The 19,055-nt window shown below is 43.7% G+C and overlaps 4 non-coding genes across 4 annotated transcripts; 3 read left to right on the plus strand and 1 right to left on the minus strand.

Moving 5' to 3' along the window:
* Positions 1–2,736: 2,736 nt before the first annotated feature.
* trnak-uuu (transfer RNA lysine (anticodon UUU)) lies at positions 2,737–2,822 on the minus strand. Its single transcript is given in 2 exon segments — positions 2,737–2,772; positions 2,786–2,822. It is a non-coding gene; the product is annotated as a tRNA-Lys (tRNA).
* Positions 2,823–7,806: 4,984 nt separating this feature from the next.
* trnav-aac (transfer RNA valine (anticodon AAC)) lies at positions 7,807–7,879 on the plus strand. Its single transcript has one exon. It is a non-coding gene; the product is annotated as a tRNA-Val (tRNA).
* Positions 7,880–13,413: 5,534 nt separating this feature from the next.
* On the plus strand, positions 13,414–13,487 carry trnat-ugu (transfer RNA threonine (anticodon UGU)). Its single transcript has one exon. It is a non-coding gene; the product is annotated as a tRNA-Thr (tRNA).
* A 3,277-nt stretch (positions 13,488–16,764) lies between these two features.
* trnas-gcu (transfer RNA serine (anticodon GCU)) lies at positions 16,765–16,846 on the plus strand. Its single transcript has one exon. It is a non-coding gene; the product is annotated as a tRNA-Ser (tRNA).
* Positions 16,847–19,055: the final 2,209 nt, after the last annotated feature.

Below are 19,055 nucleotides of genomic sequence, written 5' to 3' on the forward strand. Positions count from 1 at the left end.
TCTGCAGGGAAGTCTTGGTTTCATTAATTCTCCGTGTTTGCAGCAAACATTTAATTCACCTGGCAGATCTGGCCGTGTCTTCCAGTCATAATCATCCTATCGTGTTGACACCATGTTCGCAACTCAAGATAAGCTGTTTTTTGTTGATGGAATGCATTCGAGACAGTTTTCTAGATCAATATGTCGAGGACCCAACAAGGGAACAGGCTATTTTAGATCTAATATTGTGTAATGAGACTGGATTAATTAGTAATCTGAAAGTAAATGATCCTCTGGGGAAGAATGATCATAAAATGATAGAATTTCAGATTGAGTTTGAGAATGATGTCGTTAAGTCCGAAACTAGGGTCTTAAATCTGAACAAAACCAATAACGGAGTTATGAGGGGTGAGTTGGCTGAGATGGTTTGTGAAATTAGATTAAAAATATGATGGTAGATAATCAATGGCGAACATTTAAAGAAATAATTCATAATTTCTCAACAAAATTACATTCGCTTGAGGATTAAAAACACCACCGGAAAAGTGGAGAAATTAATGATGGAATTCGGGTAAAAGAGGCTTATATTCTTCCCAAAAAGAGTAGTAAGCCTGAGGATTAGGAGGGTTTTGGAAATCAGCAAAGGATGACCAAGAAATTGCTAAAATGGGAGAATATAGAAAGAGGCTAAACCAGCAGGAAATGTAAACATGAATTGTAAGAGCTTCTACAAGGGAATTCGGGTTTACGGGGAGCGGGCAGGAAATTGGACATGAATTTAGATTTGAGGTTCGGATCAGATAAGCCATGATCTTTTTGAATGGCGGAGCAGGCTCGAGCGGCCGATTGGCCTACTCCTGCTCCTATTTCTTATGTTATTATGTTCTTAAGAATGTTTAAAGGAAGAGATTAGCGTATGTAAACATGGGTCCTTGGAGACAGAGACAGGAGAATTTATATTGGAGAATAAGGAAATGGCAGAGACGTTAAACAAGTATTTTGTATCTGTCGTCATAGTAGAAGACACAAAAATCATACCAGAACTATTGGGGAACCAAAGTTCTAATGAGAGTGAGGAACCTAAAGCAATGAAGATTAGTAATGAAAAAGTACTGGAGGAATTAATGGGACTAAAAGCTGACAAATTCATTGGCCCTGGTGGCCCACATCCAGGGTTTTAAAAGAGGTGGCTGCAGAGATAGTGGATGCATTGGTTTTATCTTCCAGAGTTCCCATGATTCTAGAAAGGTCCCCATGGATTGGAAGGTACCAAAAGTAACCCCGCTATTCAAGAAAGGAGGGAGAGAGGAAACAGGTAACGACAAGACATTTAGCCTGACAATAGTAGGAGGGAAAATGTTAGAATCTATGACTAGGGACTTGATAACAGGACACTTAGATAATCATAACATGATTAGGCACATGCAACACGGTTTTGTGAAAGGGAAATCGTGTTTGACAACTCTGTTAGAGGTTATGAGGGTGTAGATAGCAGGGTAGATAAGGGAGAACCAGTGGATATAGAATATTTGGATTTTCAAAAGGTAATCAATAAGGTGCCACACAAAAGTTTGTTAGACAAGATTAGGGCTCATGGGATAGTGGGTAATATATCAACATGGATTGAGGATTTGTTGATGTACATAAAAGAGAAAGTCGGAATAAACAGGTCATTTTCGGGTTGGCAGGTTGTAACTAGTGGGGTGCCGTGAATATCAGTGCTTGGGCCTCAGATATTTACAATCTATATTAATGACTTAGATGAGGGGACCGAGTGTAATGTATCCAAGTTTGCTGACGATACAAAACTAGGTGGGAAAGTAAGCTGTGAGGAGGACGCAAAGAGGATGCAAAGTGATACAGACAGGTTAAGTGAGTGGGCGAGAAGTTGGCAGATGAATTATAACGTGGGGAAATGTGAGGTTATTCACTTTGGTAGGAAGAATTGAAAAGCAGAATATCTTTTCAAAGGTGAGAGACTGCGAAATGTTGGTATTCAGAGGGATTTGTGTGCTCTTGCACACGGATCACAGAAAGTTAACATGCAGATGCAGCAAGCAATTAGGAAAGCAAATGGTATGTTGCCCTTTATTGCGAGGTGGTTGGAGTACAAAGATAAGGAAGCCTTGCTGTAATTATATAGGGTTTGGTAAGACCACATCTGGAGTACTGTGTACAGTTTTGATCTCCTTACCTGCGGAACGATACACTTGCCTTAGAGTGGATGCAACAAAGGTTCACTCGATTGATTCCTGGGATGAGAGGGTTGTCTTGTGAGGAGAGATTGAGTAGAATGGGCCTATATTCTCTGCAGTTTTCAATAATCAGGTGATCTCATTGAAACATATAAAATTCTTAGAGGGCTTGACAGGGTAGATGCTGGGATGCTGTTTCCCCTTGCTGGAGAGTCTAGAGCTAATGGTGATAATCTCAAGATAAGGGGCCGGCCATTCAGTACAGAGATGAGGAATAATTTCTTCACTGAGAAGGTTGTGAACTATTGGAATTCTCGACCCCAGAGGGCTGTGGATGCTGAGCCATTGAATAGATTCAAAACTGAGATAGATAGAATGCTGGACACGAAGGAACTCAAAGGATATGGGGACAGGTCAGGAAAGTGGAGTTGAGGTCGAAAATCAGCGATGACCTCATCAAATTGGCGAAGTGGGCTCGAGGGACTGGATGGCCAACTCTTGCTCCTTTCGCTGATTTTGCTCCGCTGGAAAAGCAGAACTTGCCAGCTATTTTAAAAGTTTTCGCCTGAACAGGGACTTGAACCCTGGACCCTCAGATCACTACCCGTTCGTAAAAGTCTGATGCTCTACCGACTGAGCTATCCAGGCTCGCTGTTGGATTAGCTTCCATCATACAGATTCATGGTCGGACTCTGAATTATCCCTGTCGATGTCGAATTCGGGAGAGTGTCCCTTTGAAACAATTTTCAGCAACGTGTTGAGGAGAATCCTTGTTTCTGTTGAACATGGTGAAAGAAACATGGCCAGCGAACTCGTGATTTTGCAATTCTTCTTGTTTGTACAAAATGTCTTGTCATTCGTTAGCAGTAATTAAAAACAACACTTTACCCAATGGCTCCAAAGCTAAACTTGTTCCACACGGGAGCTGGAAAAGGCCTCTCGACCTTTCAGCCGATCAACAATTGAAAGCTGAATAATTTCACCCGATACACCGTGACACCAGGCAGCAGACTTACCTCCCGAATTTTCCCGACACGACACTTCAAACCGATGAAAACCTGCTTCACGGAAAGAAGAATTGTGTTTTTGGTTCTTTCGATTTAAAGATGTCGTGCCGGCCGCTTCACCATTTCAGTTGTCGCCAATTGCCCTCTCTCCCTCCTTTTAACAAATAAACTCTCACCTGCTATTGCAAGACGGTCGGCCAGAGGAGCCTCAGTGCCCACATGGGGACATGAAGAAGTCGATGCGTTATGGAACCAGTTGTACCTTGAACTCCAGTCAAAATGTTGAGAAGTTTCAACTACTTTCGAGGGCGCTGGAGCTCACAACCCCAGCATTTCTCGAGCGTATAATTATTGTGGAAGTAACGCGCGCTGACCAATTGCGCCACTGGAGCCGCGCACGGTCTGTGTCACCACTGTCATAGAGTCATAGAGTTATACAGCACGGATAGAGGCCCTTCGGCCCATCGTGTCCGCGCCGGCCATCAGCCCTGTCTACTCTAATCCCATATTCCAGCATTTGGTCCATAGCCTTGTATGCTATGGCATTTCAAGTGCTCATCCAAATGCTTCTTGAATGTTGTGAGGGTTCCTGCCTCCACAACCCTTTCAGGCAGTGAGTTCCAGACTCCAACCACCCTCTGGGTGAAAAAGTTCTTTCTCAAATCCCCTCTTAACCTCCCGCCTTTTACCTTGAATCTATGTCCCCTTGTTATAGAACCCTCAACGAAGGGAAAAAGCTCCTTAGTATCCATCCTATCTGTGCCCCTCATAATTTTGTACACCTCAATCATGTCCCCCCTCAGCCTCCTCTGCTCCAAGGAAAACAAACCCAATCTTCCCAGTCTCCCTTCATAGCTGAAGCGCTCCAGCCCTGGTAACATCCTGGTGAATCTCCTCTGCACCCTCTCCAAAGCGATCACATCCTTCCTGTAGTGTGGCGACCAGAACTGCACACAGTACTCCAGCTGTGGCCTAACCAGTGTTTTATACAGCTCCATCATAACCTCCTTGCTCTTATATTCTATGCCTCGGCTAATAAAGGCAAGTATCCCATATGCCTTCTTTACCACCTTATCTACCTGTTCCGCCGCCTTCAGGGATCTGTGAACTTGCACACCAAGATCCCTCTGACCCTCTGTCTTGCCTAGGGTCCTCCCATTCATTGTGTATTCCCTTGCCTTGTTAGTCCCTCCAAAGTGCATCACCTCGCACTTTTCCGGGTTAAATTCCATTTGCCACTGTTCCGCCCATCTGACCAACCCATCTATATCGTCCTGCAGACTGAGGCTATCCTCCTCGCTATTTACCACCCTACCAATTTTTGTATCATCAGCGAACTTACTGATCATACCTTTTACATTCATATCCAAGTCATTAATGTAGACCACAAACAGCAAGGGACCCAGCACCGATCCCTGTGGTACCCCACTGGCCACAGGCTTCCAGTCACAAAAACAACCTTCGACCATCACCCTCTGCCTTCTGCCACTAAGCCAGTTTTGTTTCCAAAGTGCCAAGGCACCCTGGATTCCATGGGCTCGTACTTTCTTGACCAGTCTCCTGTGGGGGACTTTATCGAATGCCTTACTGAAATCCATGTATACCACATCCACTGCGTTACCCTCATCCACACGCCTAGTCACCCCCTCAAAAAATTCAATCAAATTAGTCAGACATGATCTTCCCTTGACAAAGCCATGTTGACTATCCCTGATTAATCCTTGCTTCTCCAAGTGGAGACTAATTTTGTCCTTCAGAATTTTTCCAATAATTTTCCTACCACTGATGTTAGGCTCACTGGCCTGTAGTTCCCCGGTTTTTCCCTACTCCCCTTCTTGAATAATGGTATTACATTAGCGGTTCTCCAGTCCTCTGGCACATCCCCTGTGGCCAGAGAGGTTCTGAATATATGTGTCAGAGCCCCCGCAATCTCCTCCTTTGCCTCACACAGCAGCCTGGGATACATTTCGTCCGGGCCTGGGGATTTATCCATTTTTAGGCCTGCTAAAACCGCCAATATCTCCTCCTGCTCGATGTTAATATGTTCGAGTATATCACAGTCCCCCTGCCGTATTTCTATGTCTACATCGTCCTTCTCCATAGTGAAAACAGATGCAAAAAATTCATTTAGAACCCCTCCTACATCTGCCGGCTCCACACACATTGCCATTTTTGTCCCTAATGGGCCCTATTTTTTCCCTAGTCATCCTCTTACCCTTAATATACTTATAAAACATCTTAGGATTTTCCTTTATTTTGCTCGCCAGTGTTATTTCATGGCCCCTCCTTGATCTCCTAATTTCTTTTTTAAGTATCCCCCTGCACTTTTTGTACTCCTCTAGGGCTTCCTCCGTCTTTAGCCTTTTGTATCTGCCAAAAGCCCTCCTTTTTTTCCTAATCCATTCTCGTATATCCCCTGACATCCAAGGTTCCCTGGAGTTCTTGGAACCACCCTTGACCTTTACGGGAACATGTTGCCATTGTATGGTCTCAATCTCCCTTCTGAAAGACTCCCATTGCTCCGATGCGGATTTTCCTACAAGCAGCTGATCCCAGTCCATTTTGGCCAGATCCTGCCTTATCCTATTAAAATCGGCCTTCCCCCAATTTAGAACCTTTATTTCCGGCCCCTCCCTGTCCTTTTCCATGACCACCTTAAATCTCACCGAATTATGGTCACTGTCACCAAAGTGCTCACCTACGAGCACTTCTTCCACTTGGCCGGCCACATTCCCTAGAATTAGGTCCAGTACTGCCCCCTCTCTTGTAGGACTTTCTGCATGCTGGCTCAAAAAGCTCTCCTGGATGCACGTTAAGAATTTTGTACCCTCCAAGCCTTTTACACTCTGAGTATCCCAGTTAATATTGGGGAAGTTGAAATCCCCCACTATTATTACCCTATTATTTGCACAATTTTCTGAGATTTGCCTACATATCTGTTCCTCTATCTCCCCCTGACTGTTTGGGGGCCTATAGTACACTCCCATCAAAGTGCTTGCCCCCTTTTTGTTTTTAAGCTCCACCCATATGGCCTCATTCGAGGAACCTGCTAATATATCATCCCTCCTTATGGCAGTAATAGATTCTTTAATTAATATTGCGACCCCCCCTCCTCTTATACCTCCCCCTCTGTCTCGCCTGAAGATTCTGTACCCCGGAATATTGAGCTGCCAGTCTTGCCCCTCCCTCAACCATGTCTCTGTGACAGCAACAATATCATACTCCCATGTGTTTATCAACACCTTCAGTTCATCCACCTTATTCGCAAGACTCCTTGCATTAAAATAGATGCCATCCAGCCTTGCCCTCACATATTTGCCCTGTCTTCCAATGTTTAACCCATTCAGTATCTCAACTATATCTTCCTATACTGAGACTCTGGCAGCAACTTCACCCTTGTTAAAGACATATGCAAAGTATTCTCTTTGCCCCTCTTATTTCCCCTTTCAGTTCCCCTCCGAACTTTCTAAATTCTGCCTGGTGAATGAATTTTTAAAAAGTTATGATTTCCGTCAGCCTGAAACAGAAAGTTATTAGTTGATTAATGGTGATTTGAACAACTATTCGACTTTTTTCAGAGTTTAATGAGTATTGCGAAATTAATACAGTAAACTATTTTGTCGAAGTTAATTCCCGAAACGAGAATGGGACCCGTCTCCCACATTGAGAGCTTTTGCAGACTGCAGCGATCTTCTGAGGGTTTCCTCGAACAACGTGCGCAGCAGAGTTACTGTAGTGTAATGGTTATCATGTTCGCTTATAAACGTGAAAAGTCCCCGGTTCGAAAACGAACAGAAACATTTTTGGGATGCCTCCATGAATCGATCTCCTTTGTGGTCCAGAATCAGAGTCGGGTTCTTCCTACCCGTTTAATGTTTACATGCCTGTGGCAGACTTTTGGATTGCCTTTTATGTTGGCCGCCAGTCTATTCTCAGACCCTCTCTTTGCCCCTCTTATTTCCCCTTTCAGTTCCCCTCTGAACTTTCCATATTCTGCCTGGTGATTGAATAAAAAAAAAGTTAGGATTTCCGTCAGCCTGAAACAAAAAGTTATTAGTTGATTAATGGCTATCTTCTGAGGATTTCCTTTCACACCGTCTGCGGCAGAGTTTTTGCAGTGTCGTGGTTGTCACGTTTGCCTAACACGCGAAAGATCCCCGGTTCAAAACCGTACAGAAACATTTTTGGGCCACCCCCTCTGCCTCCATGAGTCGATCTCCTTCATGGTCCCGAATCAGAGTTGGGTTCTTACGAACCGTTTTATGTTTACATGCCTGTGGAAGACTTTTGAATTCCCATTTATGTTGGCCGCCAGTCTATTCTCATACCCTCTCTTTGTCACTTTCAGTTCCCCTCTGAACTTTCTGTATTCTGCCTGGCGAATGAATAAAAATAAAAGTTAGGATTTCCTTCAGCCTGAAACAGAAAGTTGTTAGTTGATTAATGGCGATTTGAACAACTATTCGTCTTTTTTCAGAGTTTAATGAGTATTGCGAAATTAATACAGCAAACTATTTCCCTGAAGTTAATTCCCTGAACGGGAAAGGGACCCGTCTCCCACACTGAGAGCATTTGCAGACGGCAGCTATCTTCTGAGGGTTTCCTATAGCGAAATATGTAGCAGAGTTTCTGTAGTGTCGTGGTTATCACGTTCGCCTAACACGCGAAAGGTCCCCGGTTCGAAACCGGGCAGAAACATTTTGAAAAAGTTCCCCACTAAAAATCAATAAGTATGAAAAAAAGCAAGAATTCAGTCTGTGGGAAAATGTGAATAAAATACCACACCTCACAGAACTGATATATTTTCCATTCTCTGTATAGTTCAATACACATTCAAACACTACACATATACAGACAGTGTCTCGCCCTCATTCACGCTTCATGCCCCGACTGTGCAGGAAGCCCCTCTCAAAGCTACACATTGCGATTGTTTTCAGTTAATTTATGAGAGATCATTAAAGGATCCTGCAGCGCTGCCTCGGTTTATAAATACAGTTATAAACAGCATTGCAGCCGCGGCAACAAACAGATCAGTTTTTCGATGTTCGATGTTCCCCAGCTCCCGCATTGAGTGAGGCCACGAGAGCAACAATATTCAGGCCGCCTGTCCGGCCCCGCTCTCTCCAATCACACGTTGCTGGCGGGAAGCTGCAATTGCCGCTTGCAGACAGCGCATTACTGCCCATCCCTGGGAAAGAAGTTTACAACGAAGCTTTGACAACACATCACATGCATCTTCTGTCCCGTAGTTGTTGCTCCGCTGCGAAGACAGAACTTGCCAGCTGTTTCAAAATTTACAACCAGAACACTGGATCCTCAGATCACTACCCGTTTTAAAAGTCTGTTGCTCCACCAACTGAGCTACGCAGGCTCGCAATTTGTTAAGTTCATATCGTACATATTCAATGTAGGACTCTGAATTATCCATCGTGGACGTCGAAATTGGGTGAGGGTCCCTGTTATAAAATTGTCAGCTTCGTGTTGAGGAGAATCCTTGTTTCTGTTGAACATGATGTAAGAAACATGGACAGTGAACTCGTGAGTTTACAATTCTCGTGTTTGTGCCAAATAAGAACATAAGAACATAAGAAATAGGAGCAGGAGTAGGCCAATCGGCCCCTCGATCCTGCTCCTCCATTCAATAAGATCATGGCTGATCTGATCCTAACCTCAAATCTAAATTCATGTCCAATTTCCTGCCCGCTCCCCGTAACCCCGAATTCCCTTTAATTCTAGGAAACTATCTATTTCTGTTTTAAATTTATTTAATGATGTAGCTATTATTTAACAATGTCTTGTCATTCGTTAGCAGCAATTAAAATAACACTTTACATAGCGGCTCAAAAGCTAAACTTGCCCCACACGGGAGCTGGAAAAGGCCTCTCGACCTTTCAGCGTATTAACATCTGTGAGCTGAATAATTTCACCCGTTGCACAGTGACACCAGGGAGAATATTTCCCATCCAGATTTTCCCCACACGAAACTTCCAACTGATGAATATCCGCTAAACGAATAGAAGAATTGTATGTTTAGTTCCTTAGATTTAAAGATCTCGTACCGGCTCCTTTGCCATATCAGATGCCGCTAATCGCTCCCTCTCCCCCTATAAACAAACAAATTCACACCTACTATTGCAAGACGGTAGGCCAGAGGAACCCAAGTGCTCACATGGGAACACTAAGAAGTAGATGCGTTATGGAACATACCAGTTGCACCTTGAACTCAAAATGTTCGATTGTTCCAGATGAGGCTCAAACTCACAACCTGGGCATTTCTGGAGTTCATAAAAGTACCGCACGCTGAGCGCTTGCGCCACAAGAGCAGCGCACAATCGGTTCTATCAGTGCTCCCGTCAAACAGCTTCATTTTCCGTATCTGAATTATCGCTTTGTGATCTTTCTCCGATTTCTCCAAGAAGCCTCCAATCAAGATGCGCTTCGATAAATATCCGCAGTGAACTTTAAAAGCCCTGGAATCTGAAACAAAACCCCAGAAGATAAGAACTTTTATTGATCTTATTATTAACTAAAGGACAACTTTTGATGGTGCTTTAAAGAGGATTTGGATAAAGTGTGAAATGAAACTGAGAATCTCTCTCTGGGATGTCGTTGATTGAAGAGATGGGCGTTATTTCAGTTGAAAACCGAGGCTCGGAACTTTCTGATGGAGAAGTGTGACAGAAGATTGTGGTTAGTGGCAGTTACCGGGGAGATCGAGAGCAGAGGGAGAAAAGTCAAAGTCACAGCTGTGACAGCTCAAGTGCTCTGCTTATCTGTAATATTTTAAAAAAGTAATGTACAGTACAGGGCAAACCGATTTGGTATCGGTTCTCAAAAATACTAAAGGATACAGGTTCAAAGGCGGATTTGTGAAGAGGGAGCGGATTTAACCGCCAGACCGAAATCATTCCCCATGAATCTGAAGTGTCTTGCGGAAAACGGCAGCGCGAACTGTTGTGTTCGTGTCATCACTTCAAAGACCCTCCAATTACCGAAAGTATCTTTGAATGAGTTGTGCACAAAACCGTGAGTGAAGTCGCTTTACACTTGTCAAACGTGTAGGTGACGATATTGGCGTTAATAAGGGTGGATTTCAATTATTTGAAATCTCACCATACCTCTTGACCCGAAAATCGACTGTAAAATTGAGGTTTTCATGTAAGTCGTGAATTGTAGGCAAAGCCGCATCAAACAGATCAGAGAAATGAAGAGCAGAAAATGTGGATGAAATTTGCACGAGTGAAAATCCCTGTTTTTCGGAAGACTCTGTCCCCACTGGTGGAGAGGATTGATATTTCGAGCTGTTATTCACCAGCCTTAACTTCAGTAATTTCCTGTTTGCTGACAATGAGATGAGACGGAATGAACAGGTCTAACGAGCCGGTCTGTAACACAGGACAATGATTCAGTGCAGCTCGTTACCCAGTCACTGGGCTCCGTTATAGCCGCTCCTGTCAGTCACACACAAAGAGAAATTGTAAATCGGAAACAGAAAGAGTTAATGCATAACACTTAATATCAACCACGAGTTTTTCCCTCTTTCCGGCTTTTAAAACAATCTGTTTCACAGTTTGTCAAACCCAAAACAGCCTCTGGTATTTGCTCATCGAGAATTTCAGTGGAAATTGGGACCGTCACTTAGTATCGGAACAAATATACCCGCTGAGGTTTCGGGGTTGTTACTGATTTATTTATATCAGTGAGTGGCTGATTTTAAACTAGGTGAGGGTCTAAACCTGAGGTAAGAGCCTGGGATAGACAAGAGATTCTTCAATATATCAAGTTAAATTACACTGATTCCACCAACACTGTACATCACATCCCTGAAAGATTGTTACCTGTTACTGTATAAAACTGGTGAGAGTGGAAATGGGAAATAACTGAAAAAACCTTCATTGTATCAAACGTATTATTATTATACAAACAATGTACAGCCTATCCCATAAAAAAGACTCAATGTAAAACCAGTCGCCAGTCCCAGACCCGCTGTGCCCGTGATGTGATTTGCATCCGATTCTGACTGACTTAGTATCAGACGCGCTCCCGTCAACAGTAAACGGATGGGGCCGGATCCTGAAGAGAAAAATGAGGACCGACGTCCGCATAACCTGTCTTCATAATTTAACCATTTTAGCCCCGGTATCATTCTGGTCATTCGGCGCTGCACCACTCCAAGGCCAATGTTTCCTTCCTGATGTGTGGTGCCCAGAGCTGAATGCAGTACTTTAAATGGGGTCTCAGCAAGGATTTCTATCTGTAACATACTTCCCCCCTTTGAATACCAGCTTCCTTGAGATAAAAGCCAACATCCCATGAGACATTTAAATCAATTTTTCTACCATTCCACTGGATTTAGCGATTTCTGTCCTTGGACCCCTAAATCTCTCTGCTCCTCCACAGTTCCTAGCTTCTCACCATTTAGAAAATACTCTGATCTATCTTGCTTCAGTCCAAAGTAGATGAACTCACACTTTTCCATATTGAAAGTTTGAACAGACTGGGGCTCTTCTGCATAGAAAAGAGAAGGCTGAGGGGTGATCTGATATCGGACTTTAAGATTATCCAAGGGTTTGATAGGTTAGACGTAGATAAGGTGTTTGCATTTGTGGAGGTGGGAACTCCAAATCATTGAGGCAATGAATATAAGGTAGTCACTATTTAATTCAACATTGCATTCAAGAGGAACACATTTACCCAGAGAGAAGTAAGAATTTGCAATTCGCTCCCACAAGGAGTAGTTTAGGCGAATAGCATGGATTCGTTTACAGCGAATCTAGAAAAAGAAATGGAGGAGAAAGGAATATAATGGTTTGCTCATCGGGCTAGATTAAATGGGGATGGCGGAGGCTTGTTTGCAGCATAAACACCGGCATTGTCTAACTGGGCCGAATTGCCTGTTTCCGTGATGTACATTCTATGTAATTCTATGTAAGCTCCATCTGCCACAGTTTTGCCAACTCACTTAATTTATCAATTTGCCTTGGCAACTTTATGCTTCCATCTACAGGACTCACCGTGACACCTATCTTGGTGTCAGCGACACACGTGGATTTACGGCTCTCTATTCCTTGGTCTACGTCATTTATATGCCGGGTCTCTGTCTCCCACCTTCTAACCAACTCCCTACCCATTTCATTAGGTTGCCATAAATTCTACGCACTGTCATTGTCGTTAACAGTCTCTTATATGGTACCTTATCGAATACCTCTGGAAGTCAATATCATATAACAACCATGGACACTCCATTATCTACCACGTTAGTTACATCTCCATAAAGTTCAACTAGTTTTGTTAGACTTGACTTACAAAATATCCATGCTGGCTCTCTCTGATCAATTCATGTTTATCCAAGTGCTCAATCTTTCTTTCCCTAATAACGGATACTGGCAACTTCCCCACAACGGATGTCAGACTAATGGGTCTATAATTTCCAGCATCATCTCTGCTACCCATCCCAAATAATGGAGTGACATTGAAATTGTTTCCATCAAAGGAACAATTCCTGAACCAAGAGAGTTTGAACGATCATGACGAAAGCATGTACAATTTCCTCACCTAGTCCTTTCAGTCCCCTGGGATGGTCACCATCAGGTCCTGGAGATTTGTCTATCTTTCATCTAATTATTTTCTCCATTGCCATTATTTTACTTATACTGAATCCCCTTGATTTATTTACAGTTTTCCACATATCTCTGATATGTCAGCCTCATTTATTTCTGTGAAGAACGAAGCAAAGTAAATATTTAGCAACTCCACATTTCATGATTTTCAATTACAATATCACCTCCATCTGTCTTTAAGCGGCCCACATTACTCTAAGCCTCCATTCTTTCACTTAATATACTGGTAAAAATCTTGACTGTTGTCCTCATTTTCCCTCACAGGTTTTTCTCCTTTTCCCTGTTTGGGCCTCTTCCGGTTTTTAATTTTCAGCACCAAAATAAACAATACTTTGCTGTAAAGTTCGTCTCAATATTTCTTCACTTTCAGGGAGAGAATTGTCCAAACCGGTAATTTACTTAATGTAACAAACATAAGTACACATAATCATCCCCATATCAACGCATTGATGGACACACAAAGATAAACACAACGAGATCTACAGGCAGCATCGGGATGAACAGGTGAACGAACAAGCTGAACAGACAAAGATGAAACGGTCTGAACCCCAAACAGTGACGTATCGCTGATAGATATTAGTGAGAGGAGGTGGGACTTTGCTATCATGAATGGGCGCTGTGGCTTAGTTGGTTAAAGCATCTGTCTTGTAAACAGAAGAGCCTGGGTTCAACTCCCAGCAGTGCCTTGCGTAACTACTTATTTTTACCTAATTTGTGGAATTAAGCGACAAAATGGCACTTTGGAATTGGTATTTGTTCAGATTTGAGGAGGAAACGGATATCAGATTGACTCTTCTAACACGCCCTTTCATTGTGCAGTCAGACCTCTCATAGAATGTGTCAGCAACGGGTTAACTTAAAGACACGTTCTTGTTTCTGGGCTCGTTGAGGTCAGGGTATAATTCACAATTTGAGGTTCAAACCCGGAAGTAGTCCTAATTTGGACCTTGACTTGTGATCTTGACCTGCGGTGAAAATCTTTGCAAAGAGGAAAATGAAGTCACCAGAACACTCCACCTGAATCTCCAGACCCCAATGAAATATATCCCAGGCTGTTAACAGAAGCAAGGGAGGAAATAACGGAGGCTCTGACCATCATTTTCCAATTCTCCCTGGTTACAGGTGATATGCCGAAGGATTGGAGGGCTGCTAAAGTTGTGCTGTTGTATAAAAAGGGAGAAAAGGATAGATAAAGTAATTATAGGCCAGTCAGCCTAACCTCGGTCAGGCTGAAGGTATTCTGTTAAATCTGCTCTGCACTTCCTCCACGGCCAATACAGGGAGGAGGGGACTCTTGACTGACAAGCCTCAGCTCCACCAGGAGAGGGAGACTGACCCACGCTCTCTCTTGCTTCTGGGATGTGCCACTTTTGAAAAACAAGGTGAATTTCTCTATATCTTTAAACGCTCTGTCTCACTGCACATGATTTAAAGTGTATTGTGGGACGCTGTGAGTGTCTCTGTACCTGTAAACTCTCTGACTCACTGCACGGATGTTTAATGTGTGCTGTAGTATAGTATGCAAGTATCTCTGTATCTTTAAACTCTCTGTTTCACTTCACAGCATTGTCAGTGTATTGTAGGATGGTGTGAATGGGATGAGGGTCTGTGGGGCGAAGTGTAGCCGATTGGGAGCAGCGCCCGTTTGCGGGGTGAGTATTGCACGCTTGATTTTCTCTCTCCCTTCTATCTTTCTTTCTCTCTTTCTTTCTTTCACCTCCCTCTCTCCCATTCTTTCTTTCACTCTCTTTTCATTCCTCTTATTTCGTTCTTTGTCTTTCTGCCCCAGCACCTTTGTCTGTATCCTGTTTTTGTTCTCTCATGTGTCTCTGTTGGATGATCCAAAATTCAGACTCGCCGCTTCTTCCAGCTTTTCCTTCCTTCCACGATCATCGTTCATTTAATTGAGACTTTACTGCGGCCTTGCCTACTGTAACATTCACTTACACATCCTTACGCCTTGACGTTTGCTCTCCATCGACCGCTGTTTCTCGGGGGCACATGTCCCGTTCGCATCAATGTTCATTTGTGCCTTGAAACCAGTCGATACATTTCGATCTGCTCCAGAGACAAGCTCTCAGAAAGCAGGGCTGGCATTCGGTGGGACAGCGCATACGTTTCCGTGAAATTTCCATGGGGTATCTTGTGACACGGGGGATGTTAACATGGTTTTGTTTCCATGGTGGTTGGCGCTTTTCCCCGAGCAGTTGATGTGCGGGAGAGACGGGCGGCGCGACATTGCTGCGAATGACGGCTGAAAGGTGCACTTTTGTCAATCTGGGCGGTGCAGGAAAGTCGGAAATGTTCCGCTTGATCTTACTAGGTCTGTGGAAATGTCCGATTGAAAAGTAATGAGGAGAAATTAGAAGAGCGGGAATGGTGAAAAAGTGTCGATTACAGGAGGTTGGCCGTGAGCGAAAGGTCCTTTGAAAGCTCGGCGCGGAGGAGATTTTGTTCGGAAACGGCAGACTTTAAGCGCGTGAGGAAAGTGAAGTGCGAGCTGCGTCCTTGGGTCAAATTGGGTGTTTTCAGGAAAACAGCCATTGTGAAATCACAAGAATGAAAACTGAAAATGCTGAAAACGCTGAGCAGGTCAGGCAGCGCCTGTGGAGAAAGAACCAGAGGAAACGTTTCAGCTCTATGACCTTTATCATCAGATCTCAATGGCTTGCCATGTGCGTGAGTAACTGCGCTGTCAAAGATGGCTGGCTTCCATCTCTGAATTATGTGGGTTCGAATCTCACTGCTGCCAGAATTTGTATCCCCTTCCATTTTCGCCGCCTCACCAAAAACCCTTCTTTGATAAGAAGTGCTTTTCCGCATTGCTGGTTTACACCTTTTTGCACAATTCAGCAAAGTCTGGATTGCCACCCAACTGTTTCTTGGACGGAGGTGTTGGGAGTGTAAGGGGTGATCTCGGTGAAGTATCAATCAATGTGCACAATGGCGCCCTGGTGAACCGAATACCTCTTATTGTCAGCATAATATAAATGGTATGCACCATAATTATGAATTTCTTCTTTTCATCACACTAGGATTTATTATCAGGGAATGTACATGAGCAGGTCGATTTACGTCACGCTCCGGTCGCTTCGCATCGCCTCCCACAAATAGAATAGAATCATCGAAAGGTCACAGCACGAAAAGAGGCCATTCGGCACATCGAGTCCGTGCCGGCTCTCTGCAAGTGCAATCCAGACAGACCCACTCCCCCACCCTTTCCCTGTAGCCCTGTATTCTCTTTCGTTTCAAATACTTATCCAGTTCTTTATTGAACACCATGATTGAATCTGCTTCCACCACCCCCTCGGGCGGTGTATTCCAGATCCTAAACACTCGCTGTGTAGAAAAGTTTTTCCTCATGTCACCTTTGGTTCTTTTGCCGAACACCTTAAATCGATGTTCTCTGGTCCTTGAACCTTCCGCCAATAGCAACAGTTTCTCTCGATCTGCTCTGTCTGGATCCTTCATGATTTTGAATACCTCTATCAAATCTCCTCGTAACCGTCTCTGTTCCAAGCAGAACAACCCCAGCTTCTCCAATTGATCCATGAAACATATGCCCCTCATCCCTGGAATCTTTACAGTAAATCTCTTCTGTGGGGATTCGTTATTAACATCGCCGAATCCCCCACCATCAACATACTGGTGGTCACCATTAACCAGAAATTTAACTGGACCAGCTACATCAATATTGTGGCGACAAGAGCAGGTCAGAGGCTGGATATTCTGTGCCAAGTGACTCACCTTCTAACTCCCTGAAGCGGTTCAACCATCGACAAGGCGCAAGTTGAGTGAGTTGGAATACTCATGTGATGGCCATCGACCTGAAATGTTAACTCTGTTTCGATGTCTGAAGATTCTGCCTGACCTGCTGAGGATCTGCACATTTGCAGTTTCAGGTTGGCAACACAGCCAGTATTTTCATTTTGAATAAAGGTGCTTTCGCGTATTTCCGAATTCGACGAGGTGGCCGAGAGGTTAAGGCGATGGACTGCTAATTCATTGTGCTGTGCACGCGGGGGTTCGAATCCCATCCTCGTCGCTCTGATGTTCAAGTTTTGTTTCTCTCATTCAGTCCATCCAGAAGGTCTGGTCAAAGTCCCATCCTTCTCGAAACGGCAGACGGTGGGTTTTGCATTGTTTGCTGATATCAGCAACAGTTCCTTCCAGGATGGTGTTGAGATTGTAAGGTGGCGAAGTATCAGATTGTACATTGGTGTCATTGTAAAAAGAGTAAATCTTATGGTCAACGTAAGAGAAACTTATGCACCATAATTATGATTTATGTCCGGATCATTCCGTGTCTGTGTCTGTTTAAAAGGGGTGTGCTGTTAGTCCCGGATCATTCTGTGTGCGTTTTACCCGATTTTCTTGATACCCTTTCTCCTTCTGAACTGAAATGACGATCCTCTCTCGACACGAAGGTTCACCACCTGCTTCGGGCAACTGGTAGGAAAAATAACAAAAACTGATGAGACCAAGTTCATTCTGATGAGCTTCCATTCCAATCTCCGCACTCTATCCCCCATTCAGTCCCACCCCGCCTGGACATTATAATCTGCGATATTCATAAGGGAATGGAGAAGCCGAATATCACGGTTATAATTTTCTTGGTTGCTCAACAATGAATAGCTTCAATTGTAATGATTCAGAAGGTAATCACAGAATCATAGAATCTTACAGCACAGAAGGAGGACTTTCGGCCGTCGTGCCAGTGTCGGCTTTTTCGAAGATCTGTCCAAATTAGACCCACAGCCCAGATTTTTCCCCATAACACTGCAAATTAGTCCTCTTCAATTATGTCCAATTGCCTTTTAAATGATCGTATGGAATCTGCTTCCACCACCCTTTCAGGAAGTGCGTTCCTGATCTTAACAACCCTCTGTGTGAAAAAAATTCTCCTCAATTCCCCTCTAGTTCTTTTGCCAATTATTTTCAATCTGTGATCTCCGGTTACCGACCCACTTGCCAGAGGAAACAGTTTCTCCCTACTTGCTCTTTCAAAACCCCTCACTATTTTGAATACCTCTATTAGGTCTCCCGTTAACCATCTCTGCTGTAAGGAGAACAATCCCAGCTTCTCCAATCTCTCCACACAACTGAAGTCCCTCATCACTGGTGTCATCCAGGTCAACCTGCTCTGAATCCTCTTCACTGCCTTTTCATCCTAAAGTGTGGTGCCCAGATCTGTACAATATACTTCAGCTGAGGCCGAACCAATGATTTGTAAGGATTAGTATGATTTCCTTTTTAAATATTCAATGCCCCGATTCACAAAGCCAAGTATCCCATACGCTTTCTTAATCACCTTATTAACTTGCCCTGTTTTCTGAATATGAACCCCCAGGTCCCTCTGCTCTTGGAACCCCCCATAATTTGTTCCATTTAGATTATACTGCCTCTCCATGTTCTTCTTCCAAAAGTGCATCACTTCACACTGATCGGCGTTAAATCTGTCACGTGACTGCCCATTTCACCAGTCTGTCTTTGTCCTCCTGAAGTCTGCTATTATCTTGCTCACTATTTACCACGTTACCAAGTTTTGTATCATCCGCAAACTTCGAAATTGTACTCCCTATTGCCACATCCAAGTCATTTATATATAACAAGAAAAACAATAATCCTAATACCGACCCCTGGGGGATCCCACTGCATATTTCTCTCCAATCAGAAAAACATCCGTTCACCACGAATCTCTGCCTCCTATCATTTAGCCAATTACTTGCCCACGTTTCCACCGACCCTTTAATCCCACGTGCTTCTAGTTTTCGAATAAGTCTGCAATGTGTTCATTTCTAAAATGTGTCCTCAAAATAAATATATCCCTATAATTTTATTGTTAAACAATGAGAATACAGATATTAAATCGAGTGCTAGATCGGGTTCATTCCCATTACCCGGAGGTGACGGGGCCCGAGGACGGGGAATCCCATCTGGGTTTATTTTTTCCGAAAACGGAGACGGAAAATAGCAAATCTCATCCCGTTGAAATCCAACAATTGGACGAAGAACCGATAGCCTTTTCCCATCCCGGGTTTGCAGACCTGGCTGTTGAAGGAAGCCTGATAAGTCCATTAGGGATCAACAGCGAAAGTGAAGAAACGCAGACAGAGATAGATAGATACATGCAAAGAAAAATAGTATAAATCTCCAATTCTGTGATTGAGCAGAATTTAAGTGGCCGCTTAAAGGAAATTCGTCGCATGCCGTGAAATCTTAGACGTGTACATAGGGCTGGATTCTTACATTAT

This window comes from Heptranchias perlo, chromosome 20 (genome assembly GCF_035084215.1).
Source record: "Heptranchias perlo isolate sHepPer1 chromosome 20, sHepPer1.hap1, whole genome shotgun sequence".
NCBI lineage: Eukaryota > Metazoa > Chordata > Chondrichthyes > Hexanchiformes > Hexanchidae > Heptranchias > Heptranchias perlo.